At 49.5% G+C, this 20,902-nt stretch overlaps 1 protein-coding gene across 1 annotated transcript in view; it reads right to left on the bottom strand.

Annotated features, from left to right (window-relative positions):
* Nucleotides 1–20,697, bottom strand: part of LOC105697177 — a 79,382-nt gene extending 58,685 nt beyond the window's left edge. Inside the window, exon 1 of the mRNA XM_023432378.1 lies at nt 20,652–20,697. The gene's annotated coding sequence lies outside the window, so the exon portion shown is untranslated. The remainder of the gene's footprint in view (nt 1–20,651) is intronic.
* Nucleotides 20,698–20,902: the final 205 nt, after the last annotated feature.

The following is a 20,902-nucleotide window of genomic DNA, read 5'->3' on the forward strand; positions in this document are numbered from 1 at the left end:
TCCTCTTCCTTCGTCGTTTTCGGCCAGCCTTGAACCCGACATCGCCATCGAGAACCCGATGCACTCGCATCTCTTCTCCCGGGCCACCAGTCCGTTGTATCTTTTTTAACCCAGCCTCATGGAAGGACGGTCCATGAACCATCGCCGGGCGACGCCTCTTGCATGCCAAATTATCCGCGCATTCCCGAGTCCACGTATGTAGTTGTGCATGGATAAAATACATAAGCTATGCAAAAGTTGCAAAACTGCATTCATTTTTGTTACGTCCTCGTGGACCTCCCGTCAACCGTTGCGTTAGACTTTGGTCGCTTTCCCTGAATTCGAATTTTAATTTCAATTTGAGATGCCCTCGATTTTAGCCGGCACTCGGGACCTATGCGCTCGATGCATCCTTGGTGCATCTTCGACGCGCCTCTCTTAGCCCAGCCTCACGAAAGGACGGTCCATGAACCATCGCCTGGCGACGTGCCTTTTACATGCCAAACTATCCGCGATTTGCCGCGCCCACTGAGAAAAAAAAAATGCTTTAATTCGAAGAATAATTATTTGACTCGAATGAATTGTCATGATTCCGAATAAATGTTCCATCCAATTTGAGTTTAAGTCACTTCTTTGAATCGGCACAATATTTCTTTATTTAATTCCACTTTTTTTTCTCAGCGCAGTTGTGCATGGATAGATGATATAAAAGATATAAAAAATCGCAAAACTGCATCCATTTTTGTGACATCACTCCCCATGGACTTCGCGTCACCCGTCGCGCTAGACTTTGATCGTTTGCCCTGAATTCGAATTTGAATTTCAATACGAGATGCATTCGATTTGGGGGCGAATTGTCCTCGATTTCAGCCGGCACTCGGAACCTACGCGCCCGATACATCCTCGGTGCATCTTCGGTGCATCTTCGGTGCATCTCCGGCGCGCCTCTCTTAGCCCGGCCCCACGGAAGGACGGTTCATGAACTGGCGGGGAGCGATGCTCCTTGCATGCCGAGGAATCGGGTGTCGCGGTTAAGAGGATTACTCGTCCGTGGCACGAACTCGTCTCCTCTACTCCCCTCTCTCTTTGCCACGTAGTCCTCGGATCGCTGCCTCCTTCTCTTTCTCTCGCTCGCCAGACGCACCTACAGGGAGGCTGCGTTACCACCTGATGGACGTACTGTCGAACCGAGCCCTCCGCCTCGACCGAAGCGACGTCGCCGATTTACGAGTTCTCCAAATTCTCGAATAATCCGAGATGCAAGTTACATCCGGGTCTCGATAACCCGGGTCAATTTAAATTGGCGAAATTCATGGACTTTATATCCCATTGCAGGCCCCGATAAAAGGGACGGATATGTAATCCGCGCAGATGAGGTCTCGCGAAAGGGGGCGTCCGAGGGGGATCCTTCTCGACACTTTCCCCCGAAATGGGTGAAATTTAACTTATGCATACAAATTGACCAACCGGTGATAATGAACATCTTCTTAAATATCAAGTTTCACTGGACCTTACTTAAAGCGCCCGCATTCACAAGGTAAAATTTCAAGCGATTCGGTACGCTCGGTTCAGAGGAAATTTGTATTAACGAAACCATTTGTATGCTCCTTTCACGTCGCCTTAAAAGTCGTTTATACACAAACCACCCGTCAGTTAAATATGCGCAGATACGTTTACATAGACTGATTACAAGGTGTAATCATCTTTCGGGCGTAAAGTTGAAGAATTTGGAGGAATTGCCGAGTTTAAACGGGGACTTCGGCACCCCTTAGGTGCACTCGCTTGCACGGGTCATGCAGGCCCTTAGCTGCAGTTAGAGGCGTTACGAGCGCTACAATTTAAGTACATCATCGTTCGCCGTGTAATTTAGAATCTAATTAAGAAGCCACTGCGGTTTGGCCTCCCGCGTACGGACGCAGTCGTGAGAACATAAATCTCATGGGGAAACGGTCGTTAACTGCAAAATGGCCCCGCGAGTCTTGGCGGTCTTCTTTTAGCCCCTCTTCGAGGGTTGCGCATACAACGGCGTTGCAATTAACGCGCGCCAATTACGAAATGCCGCCTCGAAATCCCCGGAAACGGATTTTCCGTTACTCAGCGCGGAGGAAGCCGGCGATTTATGCGCGTTCCTTCTCTTCTTCCCTTCCTTCTTTCCTCCTACGGTCCCAAAAACCAGCTCGCACGGCGATTAATCCGCGTTCCAGTAAGCCGGGAACCGAGTAAACGAGCTAAACGACGAACAATGCTCGACCGACTCGTAAACCTGAGCGCTCGGCTGCGCCGTTTACGAGGGGCGTAGTTTCCCGTGAAAAATGTTTACACACTGTAAATCTACGAGATTTGCAAATTCACAGGCGAACGTCAATCCCCCCGAGGAAAAAGAAATCGAAGAATTGTCGCAGACTTTCGCGGCTCCAGCAAAATATTCGCCGACTCCGAATTTACATACATACGAAAACTGACGTGTCTGCGGTGGATTTGCATACTCGGGTATGCACCCAAGATAGTGCACCAAGAGTGCATCGCGGTTTCGGTCGCGTTTCTCGTTACGGCGAGCTCGATGGCGATTGAAAAATCCCCCACCTCGATTAATCACGTTTAATGGCGGAGGTGGTCTCTTTGCCCCTACGGATCGCGATAGGGGGAGGGCTCGTTAATAACCCCGGTATTAATAAGTGTCGTTAACGAGCGCGTCCTTACCGGGGTTGGTTCTCGAATCGGTGCAATTACGAATATTGTATCGAAACCGGACGATATTAATTGCCCGATATTACCTTAGACGCACGCCGATAAGCGATCGCATTTTTCTGTTTATCGCAGAGAACTCACGCAATTCGTCCCTCGAAGATAAGAAAATGAGGGGTTACTCACTGAGGAAATCATGGGTTTTAATGGGATGGGAAAGTGGCATCCGAAGGGTCAATCGTTCATGAAACTTTTCTCCGAACTGGGCGCACCGAATCGTTTCAAATTTGACTACGTAGATATGGAGGATATAAGGGAGGTTCTGCCACCCATGAAATTTCATTTTTTGTTTAATTCTATAAAATCTAATTTCATATTTCAAATTATAAATTCCAAAAGTTTAAAGTAAAAAGAAAATTGAAATTTCATTGATGTCAGGGCTTTCCTTATAGCCTCTACGTTCAGGTTGTAAAGTTTTATACGCTGCGGTGCACCCAGTTCGGGGAAAACTTTCATAAACGAAGCTTTTTTTGTGCACTTTCATGTAGCCTTAATGCTCGAAATCACGTGACAATCAGCAGGAAATCGCAGTAAATAGTTGGAAATCACCGATAGATTGTCACAATTTTAAAGCCGAAGGGCCCTTGTTATCGATTTGATAAATTACTCTGTTGTTTATCATATGAAATGAAAGGCAATCGGTTTCACTGATTTCCGAGTGAATATTCCCTCGGGGGAAAACTTGCGGCCATAATTTTTCCCGGCGCGTCCGTACCGGCACTTGCGCGGGCAAAATTGTGCAGTTCTCCAAGAATTTTCCAGGCATTTTTCAACGATTTTTCAGGAATTTTCCGCGAGGATTTCACGCCCAAGAGGCGACGTTTCCGCGAGGCGGATGTGCGCCAAGGGGAACCGGCGTTGTGCTCGGTAAGCTATGACGAAGGTTAGGTTATCTTCTGCCGTGGATCTAAACGTTTTACGTGTCTCGCTGCTCGTACTACATTGTCATTTTATGGAGACGTCGGACTAAAAGCAGGACGCGATTTATGCGTCTAATGGCGGCGCTATCAATTCCACGCGCGACGTCGCGACGTCGTCAAGTACTTGAACAAGCCGGGTGCCCGAAAAAAGAACAACATTTTCGACAATGTGGAGGGATAAAACAATTTTCGCAAGAAATCTCGACAAGGTCTCTCTTCCCACCGTGGAGTACTTTGGATCTCTCGAAGCGCCATTAAGGCGATGTGAAAGTGGCGTCAAAGAGGTCTCGTTTATGGAACTCTTCTCCGAACCGGGTGTATCGCATCGTTTTAAATTTCACAATATGAATATGGAGGCTATAAGGAAGGTCCTGACACTCATTAAATTTCAATTTTTTTCCATATTTGTTCCTTAACACTTTAACAATTATCTATCGAAATTGAAATTTCATGGGTGTCAGGACCTTCCGTATAGCCTCCACATTCTTGTTGTTTAATTTCATACGATTTGGTACACCCAGTTCATAGAAAAGTTTCATTGGCCCTGCAGATCACCCCTTTCACATCCCCTTAAAACTCCTCTAACCAGCAATCGCACCTGGCAACCAACGACCAGCGATTACGCAGAGTCCGCCGCGATATTCCGCAGCGTATTATATTAGAAGCAATAAATCGTTCGAAAACTGAACCTCAAAAAATCCGGCGTAACCGGTAAAACGCACTCCGGTCGATATTTCCGCGCGCAGCCACCGGTGCGCATCACCACGCGGCGGTTCCCACGCGTCCGCCTCGCGCCGATAGCTTATCACGTCACGCGTGCCGCGCGGTTCGTCGATTGCGAGTGGGGAGTTCGGCTGAGAACGGCCGCGGCCGTGAGTCGACGGGTGGCGCGGGTCTCCGTTAACGGGGTCTGCGGAAAAACTGGACAGCCGCAGCGATCGACGGCGCATTACGCCGCCCCGCTACGTTTAAACCTTGGAATACGTATGACCGGTAGCGATAAGCCAGATAATAATAATGATCCGAACTCATCCGAGATTCAGTGCGGATCGAGCTCTCGGCAGAAGCAGACGCATCGAGGAGAGAGGAGGAAATAAGAGGAGGAGGAGGGGGGAGGAGGAGGAGGGGGAAGGGGGGCAGAGAAACAGTACGAGAGACGGCTCGTACGAGCGCCTTAAGTGGCAATTACCAGCACGACAATAATGGCTCGTAATGGTTCCGCGCCGGTCCGGGCGGCGCGCGACTCGATTAGACTCGAGGCGCGACACGCGCCCATCGAGGCGGCCGCGACCTCGTCGGAAGTCCGGCGACCGCGATCGCTCGCAGGAAAGGCGAACCGCGAACTCCCCTGAAGGAAACCGGGCACTCGGAGGCAGGTTACAATGCACAAGGAAAGAGGGACCTCCGCACAGGGCGACCTGCGGGTGCGAATTGTCCGAAACTGGCCACGCGGTGGGTTTAAATACCCTCATTTCCCACCACTCGGTCTGGGGGCCACGTGGTCGGTCACGTGGGCGCCCGCATCAGCTGTCAAAAGCAGCTGACCGGGTCATGCGGGCTCAGTTCGGGCGGCGCGGCGGGCGAGGGAGCCGCGCGTCGAGCAGACGAGATAGGGAAGGAAAAGGGGAAAAGGAGGAAAAGGAGGAAAGAGAGGGAAAGGGGAAAAAGGAAACGTCCAAAGCGAGCGAGTTCATTCGCTTCTGCGGCGCTCGGGTTCACGCACACTCGCGAGTTGAGCCGTGCGAGTCGAGGCAGGACGAGGAGCGGGAGAGGCCGGGGGACGGAGAGGAGGGCATTGACGGAGCGGCCGACCTCCACCTTGGTCGCCACGCATCGTGGAATCCTTCGGGGAAGTCACTTTGCATTTTACACCGAGTTGCCAGAGATTTGGTCGTTAGATTTGCAAGGGCCTGGGGGCATATCGCGGACGGATGCGCGGCGCACCGGACGCACCGGACGCGCCGGATGCGGCCGGACGGCCCGCGGATAACCACCCTGGGGATATAGGCACCGCCTCCGTGCCCGGCCGCACCTTCGCGCTAGAGGGAACTCCTCGGAGGGGCCATTAACGATCCTCGAGTTCCCGTACACTTTTCGCGACTTCTCTCGGACTTTGCGGCCCAAAACCTCGCGGATCGCGGTTTTTTTTCCAAGGGAAACTCTGTCTTTAATTTCCCCGATGAAATAGTGCACTACGTAACGGGGAGGAAAGTAAGGGATTTCGGACGAGGGTGAATTTGCCACATAAGCAAGGGAGCTACGAGTACTAATTACGAGTAGAAATAGGTATATTATTTTCCATCCTCCCCGCAAACCGGAAGTCCGGATTTTAAATGCCTGTCGAGTGATGGAAAGGGCTGACAATATCGCGGAGGAACCGAAAAATGAAAATTTATTTCTAAATTAATTACAAAATTGTTATAAACAATTATATGCCATTTAGTTGTACTATACATTTGTTAATAAAAACGCCCCACTCACCTTCCCATCGATCCCAAGAGATCGATATACCACCGACTGACTAACGATGTTTTTCCTCCCAGGAACTCCACTTTTATGCGGGCGGAAAGTGACTACTTTCCTCCCTCGGGAGGTAAAGCGTGACGTAGTCCACTTTATGCGAACGGAAAGTAACTACTTTCCTCCCTCAGGAGGTAAAGCCTTTCGTAGTCTCCTTTACGCGGGCGGAAAATAATTAGTATCCTTCCTAGGAAAATAAAATATGAACCAACCGGTAATACGCAACTTTCTCTCCGCTCAATAGGCACTGAAATTCGGACAAGGGAGGATGGAAATAATCGAATCCACTCCGATTTCTCCTATCGACGGCCGATACCTCAGCGAGGCCCTCGATCATAAATGTACCGCGAGACCGCGTGACGTATGTTGCCTATAACGAGCCATAAACCGCTGCGGGACAATGCCGCATATTGCGGCCGGTTTCGCCGCGATGGCTCGCTCGTAAAAACCCCGGCGTATACCGGCTGTATATAGATATATAATTTTATTAACCGGCGGTGTCCCGGCGAGAGGTTGAATTATTCGGCGGGAGATAAACGCGGCGGAAACGTCTGCGCCGGGGTACCGTAAGGTCCACGGCACCGCGTGCAATATCTCGGCATTATACTGTCGTCGCGATAAAATTTATCATATTCATGGAAAATTACGCCCTGCGCGCACGCGCACTCACCATGCGTTGTGAATACGCGAGTACGCCCGATACTATCCGGGTAATATCACTTCCCGTGCGCTCGGATACTTCGGCGTAATGACAACGCTCAAGTCTAAGTGCCGACACTCGCACCTGTTATACCGTATGGTGTGCCCCGGCGCCTTGTAAAAGGCTGGGCCCCCGGTGAAATTTAATTAACCCAACGATTAACGATTGCCAGCGAAATTTCCAGGCATCGATCACGGGCGGCGATTAAACTTTACAGCTTCTACCGGGGCATGATTGAATCTCGCTGCACCGGTACCAGGATTAATTTTCTAATCCCGACCTTCTTTTCAATCCCCTCGTAATCATCCCACCTCGAATTTCGTCTAACTTCTCTTTTTTACGGTGCTTTTACGATTTATAGGTTGAAAAAAATGAAAAGATTAGAAAGGGGCGGAGTTTTTACAAAACTACGGTCGCACGGAGCGATCTCAGGTAAAAACGTACCCGGGCTGCCTCCCAGTGGATTGCAACGCGACTTGAAATTTCGATATATCTCTCTTTCTCACAGTTTTTCCATTTTACAGGTTGAAAAATAAAGAACAAGAAAGGTACAGATTTTCGAAAAATAAACTACGGCCGCACGGAGCGATCGCAGGTACGTACGTACCCGGGCTGCCTCCCCTTGGACTTGTTTCTCCATTTAACGGTCGTACTTCCCAATTGATTCAACCATGGTGGATCTTATTACCGTGGCCACAAAATACCCTGTAATGTACCCTAATTACATAGATCGGCGTGCATCACGGAAATGCAATCGCTTTTAGTCGACGCATCGAGCGCCGTTCCGCCGCTCGCGGATATACACGTTCGATCGGACCTTATCGCGGTCATTGTGATCTCGAGTCGCGATAAATCATCGATCCATCCATAAAAGTCTTGACAAATGACAACGGAAATGTATGAACTCTTTCGACGTACCATTTTTGAACAAAATATAGAAAAAAAAAAGAAAAAAGCGAAGAACTTCACGGAGTTCCACCGTGCCTCCCATTGAACTTCGCTGGCTCGTTCTGCCGATAATTACGAATCCCGATCGATTCGATCACGATCGATCCCATTATAACCCAGCCACGAGATCCCCTCCTAATTATCCGAGCGCCGAAGTGCATCGCGGAAATGCAATCGGTCGACGCGTCAAAGGCTATCCCGTTGGTGTATACACGGGCCGATCTGTGCCCGATCTGGAGCCGATCTTGGACCATCCATTGTAATCTCGGATCACGATGATCTTTCGATTTTTCTGGCGATATATTCCGCCGGTTTCCGGGTTATACGGATAGTCCGGCGCGTCCGGCCGAGATATCGATAAACCCAAGCGGCATAAACGATGCTCGTAAACAGCGATCAGACCAGATCTGGGATCGGGATCTGCTTGCATAACATCGCGAGCCACGAGAGACCACCACGGTTTCGTTAAACGTCCCTGTGCAGTCCCTCGTACAGTCTCCGTGCAGTCTCCGTACAGTCGTGCGCCGCTCGCGAGCCACGATTAAGGCCGCCTCGATATCTCGAATCGACCCGCTGATCCTCGAGATCGATCCCGGGGAATCGCAGGAGACGACCGGCATGTCAATGAGGAACCATCGAGATTACTTTCTGGTCAAAATGGCGGTAGACGTCGCCACTATAAACTGTGAAACAAATGTCGGTCCCTGAAAGGGATATAGTATTTCTAAATGACAGGGTTCATATATTACACCGAGAAACAAAATTAGTTGAACCAAAGAAACCTTTTGTTTATTCGAAGAATAATTATTTGACTCGAATGAACCCATATAAATTGTCGTAATTCTGAAGAAACGTTGCATCCAAATTATTCGAGTAGAATAATTACTCTTTGAATTAACGGTATATTTCTTCGGTACTGTTCAATGAAATATTTCTCGGATTCGATGACATTTTGTTTCTCATCGTACGATGTACACCTTCAATGGAGAAATAACTTTTACCAATTTATGAAGTGATCATTTATAATTACATATTCTTCTTTTCTGCATTTACACATCATTTTCCATTAACTACTGGCGTATATTTCACATCTGATACTGCAGTGAAAAAAGAGAAATTTGGTTGACTGAAAGAAGTATTGCGACAACAAAATCCAGCGATCAGATACGTCCAAAGAAACGTCACATCGAGTAAAGAAATTTCGTTTAAATCGACATCAATTTTGCTCCTCGACAAGGTAATTCTTTCATGCAACTATGTATTATTCAGTCAACAATTTATATTTGTTTCAGTCAACTAATTTTCTTTCTTCTCACCGTGGCAATGATCATTTTCCCGGATTATTTAGGGGACCACAAATCTCCCGAAAAATTCCTAAAAATTCCCAGAAACTTTGAAAAATGTCGAAAATTATTGTCATCGTCTCGTGGCGATTTCCAATGACATCGCCATATGGAACGCCAGACCGTGTCGAACGAAGGCGTCGTTGAGAATGGAAGAACACCTCCGAGATAATAGGCCCGACTACCCCCGATGCATGGGTGCCCATACACGCGCATCCAACGCATCCAGTGCATCCAGCATGCGATGCGCCGTGCATTATCCGTGGAGAGGAAACCTCCGCCAGTAACCTACTAAACTACAACGGCAGACAATGAGGACAATGAATCTCGGGTCCGCGGTGTGACTTGTGACTTGCGCGGCCAGGCCGCGTGCGAGAAGCATTGTGGAGAAAGCTAGTCCTCTTCGAGAGACTAGCTCCTCTCTTTCCCTCTCGGCCTCGTGATATGCCATAATCCATCCTGAAGGTGTCCCTCTCTTTCGCTCTCCTCTCCCTCGAAACGCGGCGAAATCGCGCTCCCGGCACGTATACTGCCCTCTCGCTCGTTTCGCCTGCGGCCCCCCTCCCGCCCTCTCTCTCGCTCTCGATAGAATGATGGACGCGCAAATGCCGGCGGGTCGTTGCGCCACGCGCTCGGGTAACGGCGTCGCTTTTGTCACCGACTCCCTGTGCAGCGTGCATCGCGCGATTGGCAAATTTCATTATGAATGTGCCGAGCGCGAACGCGCAATCGCGCGAGCGAGCTAGCGCGATCCCGACGTTTTGCAATCGCCGATCGGCGAAGCCGATAGGACCGATCAGCTGCGATGACAGCTCTTGAGACGAGAGGCGGACGCCATGACTCTCTTCGTCCCCTCTTGAACTACGATTTGCGAGTTCAGGCTTCTCGAAAATTGTTCAAACTGGCAAAACGTATGAAACTTCATTAGTCAAGGGATTGGAATTTAAATCGGCCTTGGAGGAGACGCGTAACACGGGATTCGTCACGATGAAAAACGGTTGAGCAAGGCACAAGGATGCACAGGATAAATCATTAGGATAAACCTGCGCAAAATGACCGTATCGACAATAAAGTCAAGAAGAACGATATTTGCAAGATAGATTTCAAGGATTTCGAATTTCCGCAGCGGAGAACCGGGGAAGAATCGAGGAAATGGCAAACGGAGGTTATCACGATTCCAGAAAAACGAAAACGCTTATTAATCCCGATCCGACCATATCGACTGTAAAATCGAGAAGGACAATATCTCGCAACATTTGCAAGATATTGCTTAAGGATTTTGAATTTTCGCGGGGAAGAACCGAGGAAAGGCGGAACGGAGGCTGTCACGATTGTTGGCAAAAACCGCAGCGCAAGAAGCGCACTCGCAAGAAGCCCCGGGCGCGAGAAGCGCACTCGCGCATGCGCGCGTACGCACCTCGAGGCTAATCTCGCTCGCGAAGAGTATCAGGGGTCGAGGAAGAGAGCGAGAGAGAGACGTCGCTTTTTCTCGCCTCCGTGTAACGACTCGACTCGGCCGCGAAGAAAGCTCCGCTCGCGGACGCGGAAATTCTCTCTGGCCAGCGCGCGTGCGCGGTTTGTCGCGGCGCTCCCGTTCCTTTGGCGAGTTTCACTCGCAGGAACTCGATTTAGCGAAATAGCCGACGAGGGTCCAGCGCGGTTGCGCTAGCGTGTGCGCGGTACGCGACTTCATTTGCCCCGGAATTGCCGTCGACGCTGCATGGCAGCGAGGAAATGGCCTGGCGTCCTCCTCGCCCGCAAGAATTCAATTACGAATCGGCCCGTAAAAGCGGTCTGAAGCGGCTCGCGGGGTGCGCGACATGGGTGACTTCCCGTTAGGGAGCACGCCAGCGCGGAGTCGTGGAATTGCCCGGTTTTTTTTTCTTTTATTTCCTTTTTCTTAATGCCATTCATTTTTCCCTCCACCGGTCACGTCGCGCGGTCAGGCACGCTCGACTTCCGCCACTTCCGCGGCCGGAGCGCGTCGCTCGGGCGCAGTGGCGCCTTTTATGGCCCAGAGGTTAGGCCGCGGTTAGGGACGCGATAAGATAGTCGGGACACGGGGAGGAGAATAGGGGAGAAAGAGAGAGAGAGAGAAAGACGATCCCCCGGGTCCGCGTAACAATGCAAGTAGCTCGGTAATGGAAGGGATTCTGTTTCCTGTCGGTGGAACAGATCGCGCATACTAACTCGGTAGCTACCGTTAGCACGGCCGCGTCCCTTATGGCACGCATACGTGCGCGCGGCCCGATATATAAGCCCCACAAGCGCGCTCCGCGCGCACACGGTCGCGCGTCACGTGGCTGCGCGCGCCCGAACACGTAGATGCGGGCGCGGGTATATAAACGCGGACCCGCGTAAGGACGCGCCAGACCGGCAGGGGTGGCCGCGTGTGTAGGTAAGTCCCGCTTCCTCTCCTACGTCCTGTACGACGCGCCTTCTAAGGATCTCCCGGGCGGTTCGACTTACCTCCTAACTTAACACGCTGTACGCTCGTGCGTGTCTCGTTTAATTGTACAACCTGCTCCCCCCAGGGCCCGCGCAATCCCACGAAAGGATCCCTCGTACGAGGATACCCCGCGGGATAAACGGCTCCCAACACTGCCCCCTGGCGTCCGGGTTTCTCGGATAACTCCTGAATCGACTCTGATTCCTCGCGATTTATCCCCCGGATCGGAACCCGCAATCCCGTGGGGCTACCTTGTATTCCGCGGGAACTCCGGATGCGGAAGAATGCGCGATTGCCAAGTGCAAGGTGGAGCGCTGACCCGTACCCACGATGTGTAACTTATTCTCTACCTGTACCACGGAAATGAAGGTGTACGAAAGAAACTCCTACCTCATTTTCGCTCCGTAAAACTTTAGGCTCCCCCTGGAGTCGCGGCCCCTCGTGGCCCCGAAGACGTCGCTCTCGGCCTGACATTTAACTTTGCGAAATTGTCCGCGAACGGATCGCCGCGGTGGATCCGAGAGAGCGGTCGCTCCGAGAGACGCCGGAGCCAGATATCCCTCGACGGCGAAATATCAGGGGGCAGACGGAGCTGGTAACATTTAAATGCCAATGCTGCCCCGCAAGACGTACGGGTACGCCGCTACGTACTAAGCTACGCAAGAGACGCCCGCCTTGACATCGGTGCTCCTCCAATCCCGGGTTTGCAAAAGGCCGAAGAACGCGTCGCCTCTGAATACCGATCTCGCCAACAAGAAAAAAATATATCGATCTCATATTCCTCAGAACCGCGAAAGATGAGCTCGCAAAAAATCATCCCATCTCATTCATTTCCCTTCCCCTAATCTGTGACTAATGTATTAATATTTCATATGATTTAACACCGAGGGGTTATTCACTCAGGAAATCATGGATTTTGATGCCCGAAGTCACGTGGAAATCAGCTAGAAATCGCAAGCAAACATCCCCGGAAATTATTGGAAACCGCCAAGACATTATCCCGATTTTAAGACCGAACGTCCCTCATTACCGAATCACATTGTACTTTATCATTTGAAATGAAAGGCCATCGATTTTCAAAGGAGGAAACCATTTTCACTTGTTTCCGAGTATATAGTCTCTTATCTGCCATAATATTTCACATGATCAACTGAAACTTATTAGCCAAACAATTTGTCGTGTCAACCAGATGTATCTCCATTTAATAACAATATTCAATGATTGAACCAACAAAAATCTTATTAATTCAAGGACATTTATTTTTCTACGGGCGTATACCTTGGCGGGCATTAAAATCACCGAAGATCGGCTCATGAGAGCAGACTGTGAGGTCGTTAAGTTTCCACCTCGTACTCGGCTCGGGTAAGCCGAGGCGCGAGGTGCGTAACGTGAGACAGATCAATAGACTTTACACGCGCATGTACATACACAGAATACATACATCTAAGTGAGGGCGATTCCCTCCGAGAACCCGACCAACATCCACGACACATCGCCGGCACCTACAGGCGTCTGCTTCTCTGATGAGGAATTTCAATTTATGATACCATGAGAGAGAAAAAATCCTCGTTCTCGTAACCCTCATAACGCAGTTTAACCCATTGATAGATAGTTTTAAGATGATATGAAAGTGGCGTAAAAAGAAATCTCGTTTATGAAACTTTTCTCCAAAGTGGATGCACCGAATCGTTTCAACGTTTACAGGGCGAATACAGAGACTTTACAAACAAAAAATTTGTTTCTAGAGATGTCAAAAATTTGTTATAAAAAATGAAACGTCACGGGTGGCGAAACCTCCCTCGTAGCCTTCATGTTGATGTTGTAAAATCTTAATCGATTCGGTAGACCCGGTTCATAGAAATGTTTCACGAACAATTGACCCTTCCGATGCCACTTTCATATCACCTTTAGGAAGGGAAAAAATGTAAATTCCGAGCGGACATTGCAACCGTTATTACCCGATCGTGCCGAGACAAGGCAGCCTTTATCGGGCTGTCGCAACGGTAACGGCGGGGCGCGGTTGAAATTTTAATCCGCCGATACCTAATGAGGGGCCCCGAGCGAAATTAGCCGTTCGCCGCGTACAGTTACGCGTCGCGCTAACGAGACTTACTTCCGATTATATGTATATGCACTTATAGCGGGGGCGAGGGCCATTGTTCCCTGAGGCGGCGTTGTAGCTAAAGAGCTTTAGCGGTGTACAGCCTACTCCATGGCTGCCGCCGCCCCTCCCCCCGACCGCCCGTTTAACGGTCTATGCGGTCGGCTGTATAATACACCGTAGATTCTATGTAATCTGCGCTACAATGCCGAGGCAAGGCGAACCAACTCCGATCACAATGGGATCTTCTTTGCCTACAGCCGATCGGTGCCGATTACGTCATCCCAGGTCGCCGGCGAGGATCGATCGCCGATCGAGCCGATCGACAAGGACGTCTCTGTCGCGACTGTCGATACGTCCTGGAGGATGGCTTCTACTTAAGGGAGGAGGAGATCCTCCTCGGGATTCTCGACCAACGAGCCCAAATTCTATTAATTCCACGGATGATTCGATAGATCTCGTCGAATTTGTATTAATAATCGTTGATATTGTACATGTTTTTGCATTCTCGTGGAATTTCTATTAATTCTGCATCGATCGCCGATCGGGTCAATCGACAAGGACGTCTCTGTCGCGACTGTCGATGCGTCCTGGAGGATGGTTTCTGCTTAAGGGAGGAGGAGATCCTCCTCGGGATTTCGACCATCGAGCCCAAATTCTACTAATTCCACGGATGATTCGATAGATCTCGTCGAATTTGTATTAATAATCCTTGATATTATACATGTTTTTATATTCTCGAGGAATTTCTATTAATGCTGCATCGATCGCCGATCGGGTCAATCGACAAGAACGTTTCTGTCGCGACTGTCGATGCGTCCTGGAGGATGGTTTCTACTTAAAGGAGGAGGAAATCCTCCTCAGGATTCGACTGCAGCAGCCGAATTCTACTAATTCGAGGAATGATTAGGCGCGATCGAAAAATTCGACGCGATCGAGGAGATCGATCGCGTCGAATTTTTGTTAATAATCGTTATAGTACACTTTTTTATATTCTTATTCAATTACTTTTATATTCTGCAACGATCGCCAAGAGAGGAGGGATGGACTTTTATTACGATAATGTGAAAGCGGCATCGGAGTGGTCAATCGTTTATGAAACTTTTATCTGAACTGAGTTTACCGAATCGTTTGAAATTTTACCACGGGAATATGAAGGCCCTAAGGAAGGTTTCGACAATCATTTATTTCCATTCTTTATACAAAAAATGTCATTATTTATCAGAGAGATTACAACAGCGAAATTTCATGAGTGTTGAGACCCTCTTTACAGCCGGCACATTCACATTGCAAAGTTTCGAAGAATTTGGTACACCCAGTTTAGTGAAAAGTTTCATAAACGGGACCTCTTTGACGCCACTTTTTCATCCCTTAAGCTAAAGAAGGAAATTCCACATACGCAAGGCAGTACGCGTGTTATGGAGTGATTGATAAAATAGACTTTTGGATGTGATAATTGCAATAAATAGTGTGGAAAGATGTTGAATATAATACTAAGTAGGGAGAGAATATATAACTAATGGGGGGAGGAAGGGTTAAGGGCCTTGACTCGTGGCAGAGGAGATGAAACGTCCCCGGGAGAAATCGATCAGCCTTCGAAATCGTGAGACGCGTGTCGAGCCATTAGGCTAACGGGACGCGCCGGGTGCAGGTAAATCGGCGCCGATCCGGCGATCGATCGGCGATCGACGCGTCGATCGAGGGCCTCCACCGCGCCCATCGATACGTCGATCCCCGGAGAATCGGTGCCGATCGCTGATCGGTCAGAGTCCATAAAGGCTGCCCCTTTGGGGGCACTAATGGTGCCAAGACGAATCCGCTACGAGACGAGACAAATCGCCGGCGTATCGGCGCGGAATCGCGCCGCCTCGGGCCCCGAAAAATCCCCGGCTTTTCGAAATCCCGAATCTCCGTGAGAAGTCAACGGGACCTTCGGAAATCGTCGAGTCCTTCGAGCGGAGGCGCCGTTACTCGACACGCCTCCTCTGGACGAGCGTGTCCCACGTACGACTAATTACCCGACTCGTCATTTTGACTCGAGTTTTCTATACGTTTTCCCGCGGGGAAAGCCTAGACGGAATCGCCGAAAGGTGGATTCACCTTTCGAACCGAAGTCGAGAAGGTGGAGGACCTCGAATCGGAAAACCCGGAAGTATGTTTCATAGGAGAAAGGATAGCGCCGTTTGACTAGTTCGCGATTTGGCACTCTTCACCTAGTTTTTCCTCCATTTTCCCGCGAGGCGTGGTGGTGTTACAAAAATGCCAAAAGGAGGATTCAGGATTTTCTCTTAAATCGAGAAGGTGGTGAAAACCTCGAATCGAGGAACGCGGGAGTCTGTCTCGTAGAGGCGATAGGGTTATGTAACTAATTATCAGCGATTCGTCATTTTAACCAAAATTTTCCCTGCATTTTCCTGCGGAAACGCGAACGGTATCATCTAAAGGCAGGATTACTGCCTCAAAATCGTGAAACAGGTGGAGGAGCTTGAATCTCTGACCGCTAAAATCGATTTCCCATAGAAAAGGCTCGCAACTGGTCCCTTTTTCCTACAATTTTCCATACATTTTCCTGCGGAAATGCGAACGATACCATCTAAAGGCAGGATCACTGCCTCAAAATCGCGAAACAGGTGGAGGACCTTGAATCTCTGACCGCTAAAATTGATTTCCCAGAGAAAAGGCTCGCAACTCGTCCCTTTTTCCCAAAATTTTCCCTCAATTTTCCCGCCAAACGCAAACAATACCATCTAAAAGCGGGTCTCCTTTTTGTCTCGAAACGACGTAGGAGGACTTCGATCGCGACGAACGCGGAAGTCGTCGGTCTCGTAGAGAAGAGGATACCGCATCCTCGGACGAGGACTCGTCCGGAAACACGCGAGATGACAAGATACATTTCGGCTCGTTAAGAAGACACGGCTACGAGGGATCACGAGGGTGTTTTACCGCCCGTCGAACCGTTGTCTCTGCGATGTAACGATCGCGGATAACGGGACGAGGTCCCTCCTCGAATCGCCTATCTCGCGGAGAATTTAACGGCGAGCTCGTCTCGGCTAATGTAAGTGGAGGGAAAAAAAAGGTGAAAAAAAGTATGTGCACAAAAACTTTCATCGAGGCTGAAAAAAAGTGAGATCTACATACGCGAGGATAACATGCGTTAACGCAGGTGTATCTGTACCCCTGTACATGTATAGGCTCGAGTCATCGGCCGGTTGCTAAAACGGTTTCCGTTAACGAGATGAAGACCGCTGCCTCGCCGTTGCTAATCCGGGGACCAGCCTCAAGGCAAGACGAAGAAGCTCTAAAGGAACCGGAAGTGGGTCATCTCGGTTACCGGATCACTCCTAGGGTCTCCGGATTTCACCGGAAGTCTGTCCGCGGCCTGGGGTGTCGGGGGCGGCAAGAAAAATGAGAGTTGCGAGCCTCTTCCCGTTTTTCCGCCTCGTCGCCGCGAAGGCGGAAAGCTGTCCGATCGGACAGTCATCGCGGAGAACGGCTTGCGTAAGTTCGAGGAGGTTGGAAAAAAAAAAATCAGATTAAATTGGGCGGCGACGTCGAGAGTCGCCGCCTCGAAACTCGTTAACCTTTTTTTAACGGAAAACGGGGAAAAGTGGGTCTCTCACCTTGCGCAAGCCACGAGGTAAGACATGACGAGATAAGTGTCGAGGGAATCTGCACGCGGGGGCGGCTCGTTCTTCAACTGACCCAAGAACGGTATTTGTACGATTGGTACGGTATTTGTACGATCTTTTTTCCCTAAAAATTCAAATTTTTACCAAATATAATTCACGATTCATAAAACTTGCTTTTTCAAATTTCGAATTTTCCAAGTGAAAAGTGTGAGGCGAGATAAATGTTGCGAGGATGTGGACACGGAGGCGGCTCATCCCTGACCTCATCCAAAAATAATTTATACGGTATACGTACGTTTTTTATTTTTCAAAATTCGAATTTTCACAGAGAAGAGCACGAGGCGACACAAATGTCGCGAGAATCTGCACGTGGAGGCGGTTCATCCCTGACCTGACCGAAAAATAATTTATACGGTACGTGTGCGATTTTTTCTTTAAATCCTAAATCTCACGGAGAAAGGCGAGATATATGTCGCGAGAATCTACACGCGGGGGCGACTCATCCCTGACCCGACCCAAGATGGATCAGGATAGGAAAGGCGCTCGGAAAGGTACCCGAGGTACGGTACACCTTCGCGATACGTTACCAGTCGGACGAATGCACCCGGCCGCGCTCCCGGCCATTAAGAATTTCAATAAATCGCCGTTCGCTCTTGTCGCGACGCAAGGATCGCCGAGTATGCGGCGAACTCTCCCCGTGGTACGGTACACACGCCGGCACTCGCGTGTCTTCATCGGCCCCGTGTACCACTCCTTTAAACGAGCCAGTCGCGGAGAGAAAGAGGGGAAAAAGGTACCCGTTGGTTCCCTGCGAGCGACGTGACCCCTCATTGGCGACCTCGCGTCAGCGACCCCAGCCGATGATCCGCTTAACGAGAACGACCCGGATCGAGAATTTTGGCACTTCGAATGACGAACGAGGTCGACCCCGATCACGAATTTAGACACCTCGGCTGTGACGACGAGGTCGATCCGAATCACGAATTTAGGCAACCAGCTGTGATAACCGGATCGATTAAGACACCGACTATGATAACCGGAACGATTAAGACCGCGAATTTAGAAACTCGAGCTGATAACAAAGATGATCCGAATTGTGAATTTAGACACCTCGGGTGTGTTTTACTAGAACGATTGGGATCGCGATTTGGGCAACCCAGTTGATGATAAGAGCGATTCGAATCACGAATTTAGGCACTCCAAGGCTGTTGACTAGATCGATAAGGATCAGGAACTTAAACACCCCAACTACCTAGAATTATTGAGATCACGAATTTAGACACTCCAGGTGAAGTCCCACGTTCCGAGAATAATTTGGATCACGAATTTAGGTACCCCGTGGGATGGCCCCCGAAACAAGGATGATCAGAAATTTAGACACCCCCCCTTCACCCCTTTGGTCTAGTTTGCGAACAAAATTTCTAACGAAGAAAATTCCACGAAGATAATCTTTGAAAATATGGAGGACTAGGAGAAAAGGGGAACGGGCGAGGAAAATGCGAGGTAAAGGTTAAACCCGTCGAGGAGACGTCGAGGGGATCCCGAGGAAACGCACGTGAGGTCGCATCCCATTTATTCAGACGGGGTTCCCCGGGGAGCCTTGTACCGAAAATCCCGAGGGTTAAGGATCGCCGTGAACCCGGCCTCTCGGGAGGCTCGTGTCTTCCTGCAGGAATATAATGGTGGACCGAGGATTGACCCTTGCGGTACTCCCACCACGCCGAGGGTCCCCTACAACGCCTATAGTTTACTCGCCGGATACGCCGGGGTCATATTCTCATCGGCGATGCTTTCTACACGTACGCCAGCGGGCGTACAGTCCGTGACAATTTGGCGCCACCTGTACATCCGAAAAGGAATAATTTCAATGGACCGATTGGACCATTGAAACAATTTTAAAAAAAAATCCCACAGCAAGGTAGAGGTAGAACCCGAGTTGAAATTTCAGCCCTACTTTCGACCTGCGGAACTCAAGTTCCTCTTTTGGTCCTATTAGTTCTTGAAATCCTACTTTCGACCTTATACGTCCCGTTTAATACGAGTTAAGTCCCACTCCAGATTTGTAGGTGGAAAAAGTGGAAATATCTGCCACTTTTAACGCGATATGAAAGTGGCGACTGAAAGCTCGATCGTTTGTGATACTTTTCTCCGAACTGGGTGTATCGAGTCGTTTCAATTATTACCACGTGAATACGGAAACCCTAACAGGGATCCTACTATCCATGTAAATTTACTTTTTGTAATAAATAAATAAAAATGTAGACAAATTTAAAGATACTGAAATTTTACAGGTGTCGGAACTTTGTTTAAGACATTCATATTCAAGTGGTAAAATTTCCATTTGGTGTATCCAGTTCGGAGAAAAGTTTCATAAACGGGATCTCTCGGCCGTCACTTTCATATCGCCTTAAGGTACAAAGTAGAACCTCGATTCTATAGAAGCTATACCTTCTTTATAAAATCTCAAGTCCCATTCGAGGCCTACAATTAAAGGTTCTAAATAGGCTAATCATTTCTACTCAGGCGCTTTCTTTACAAAATCTCGAAACCCATTTAAGGTCGGCAATTGGAGATTCTAAGTATGATAAAAATTCCTTCTCGAGCTCGACCCAAATTCCCTCACGGACAACTCAAGGATCGCGGCCCCATTCATCGACTCTATCCTCGGATCTTCCATTCGCGATTTTTTTTTTTTTTTTCGCCATTTGAGTCACATAAATTACCGCCTGATTTACGGGCGATCGCGCCTCCGCGTAATGGTTTAATTGTTATTCCCACGCGGGGTAACGTTCCCTTACTTTCTCCGAGCCCCGGGATCGGCACGTACTGGACGCGTAGGAATTAAACGGAGTAACAAAATGGCGACACAAAGGCGGGAAGAGCCGATCCCGTAAGGCTCGGATCGAGCTTTGTCCGGGCTCGGTTTGCATTGTGCCGAGGAGGACGCTCGGGGACAAGCAGGAACCAATACCGTTATTCGTGTAACAATGAGCAATAATATACGTCGGACCGATCGGACCGATCGGACCGATCGGACCGATCGAACCGCGCGTACAATGGCGTGCCACGCGTCGAGGGAGCTCCCCTTTTAAATCGGCCGATTTATCCCGATCGAGTCGAGGACTCGGAGGATGCTCGTCCCGATACCCGAGATATCTCCCCGATTTCCCGATCGGCCGATGAAACCTCCGGAGCCGCGTTTCTCGCCGCCTTACGTCACGATCAGCTGATCGAACAGCCGTCCATCGACTCGGAGAAAATGTTAATTAGCCGCCGATGACTCGTCGAAGGTCTGGGAAGTGCGGCCGATCGCTTACCGATAATATTGTTGGTGCTCGTCGCACGTCTCCCCGTCGTCCGCGAGCGATCTGTAACAGGGGAGAAAGAGAGATGCAGATACTTATATACAAGTATGCACATACATACACGAATTAATATCGCGTTACCCAACGCCTCTCGCGATCGGCGCCTTCGTTAAAGAGCTTTCCCAAGAAAACGAGGTATCGTTAAATTGTCGGAAAAACGATGTTCCGGAAATGTTCCCTCGAACGAAACACGTGCGTGACCT

Source organism: Orussus abietinus, unplaced genomic scaffold, assembly GCF_000612105.2.
Source record: "Orussus abietinus isolate OABI.00-Male unplaced genomic scaffold, Oabi_2.0 scaffold295, whole genome shotgun sequence".
Lineage (NCBI taxonomy): Eukaryota > Metazoa > Arthropoda > Insecta > Hymenoptera > Orussidae > Orussus > Orussus abietinus.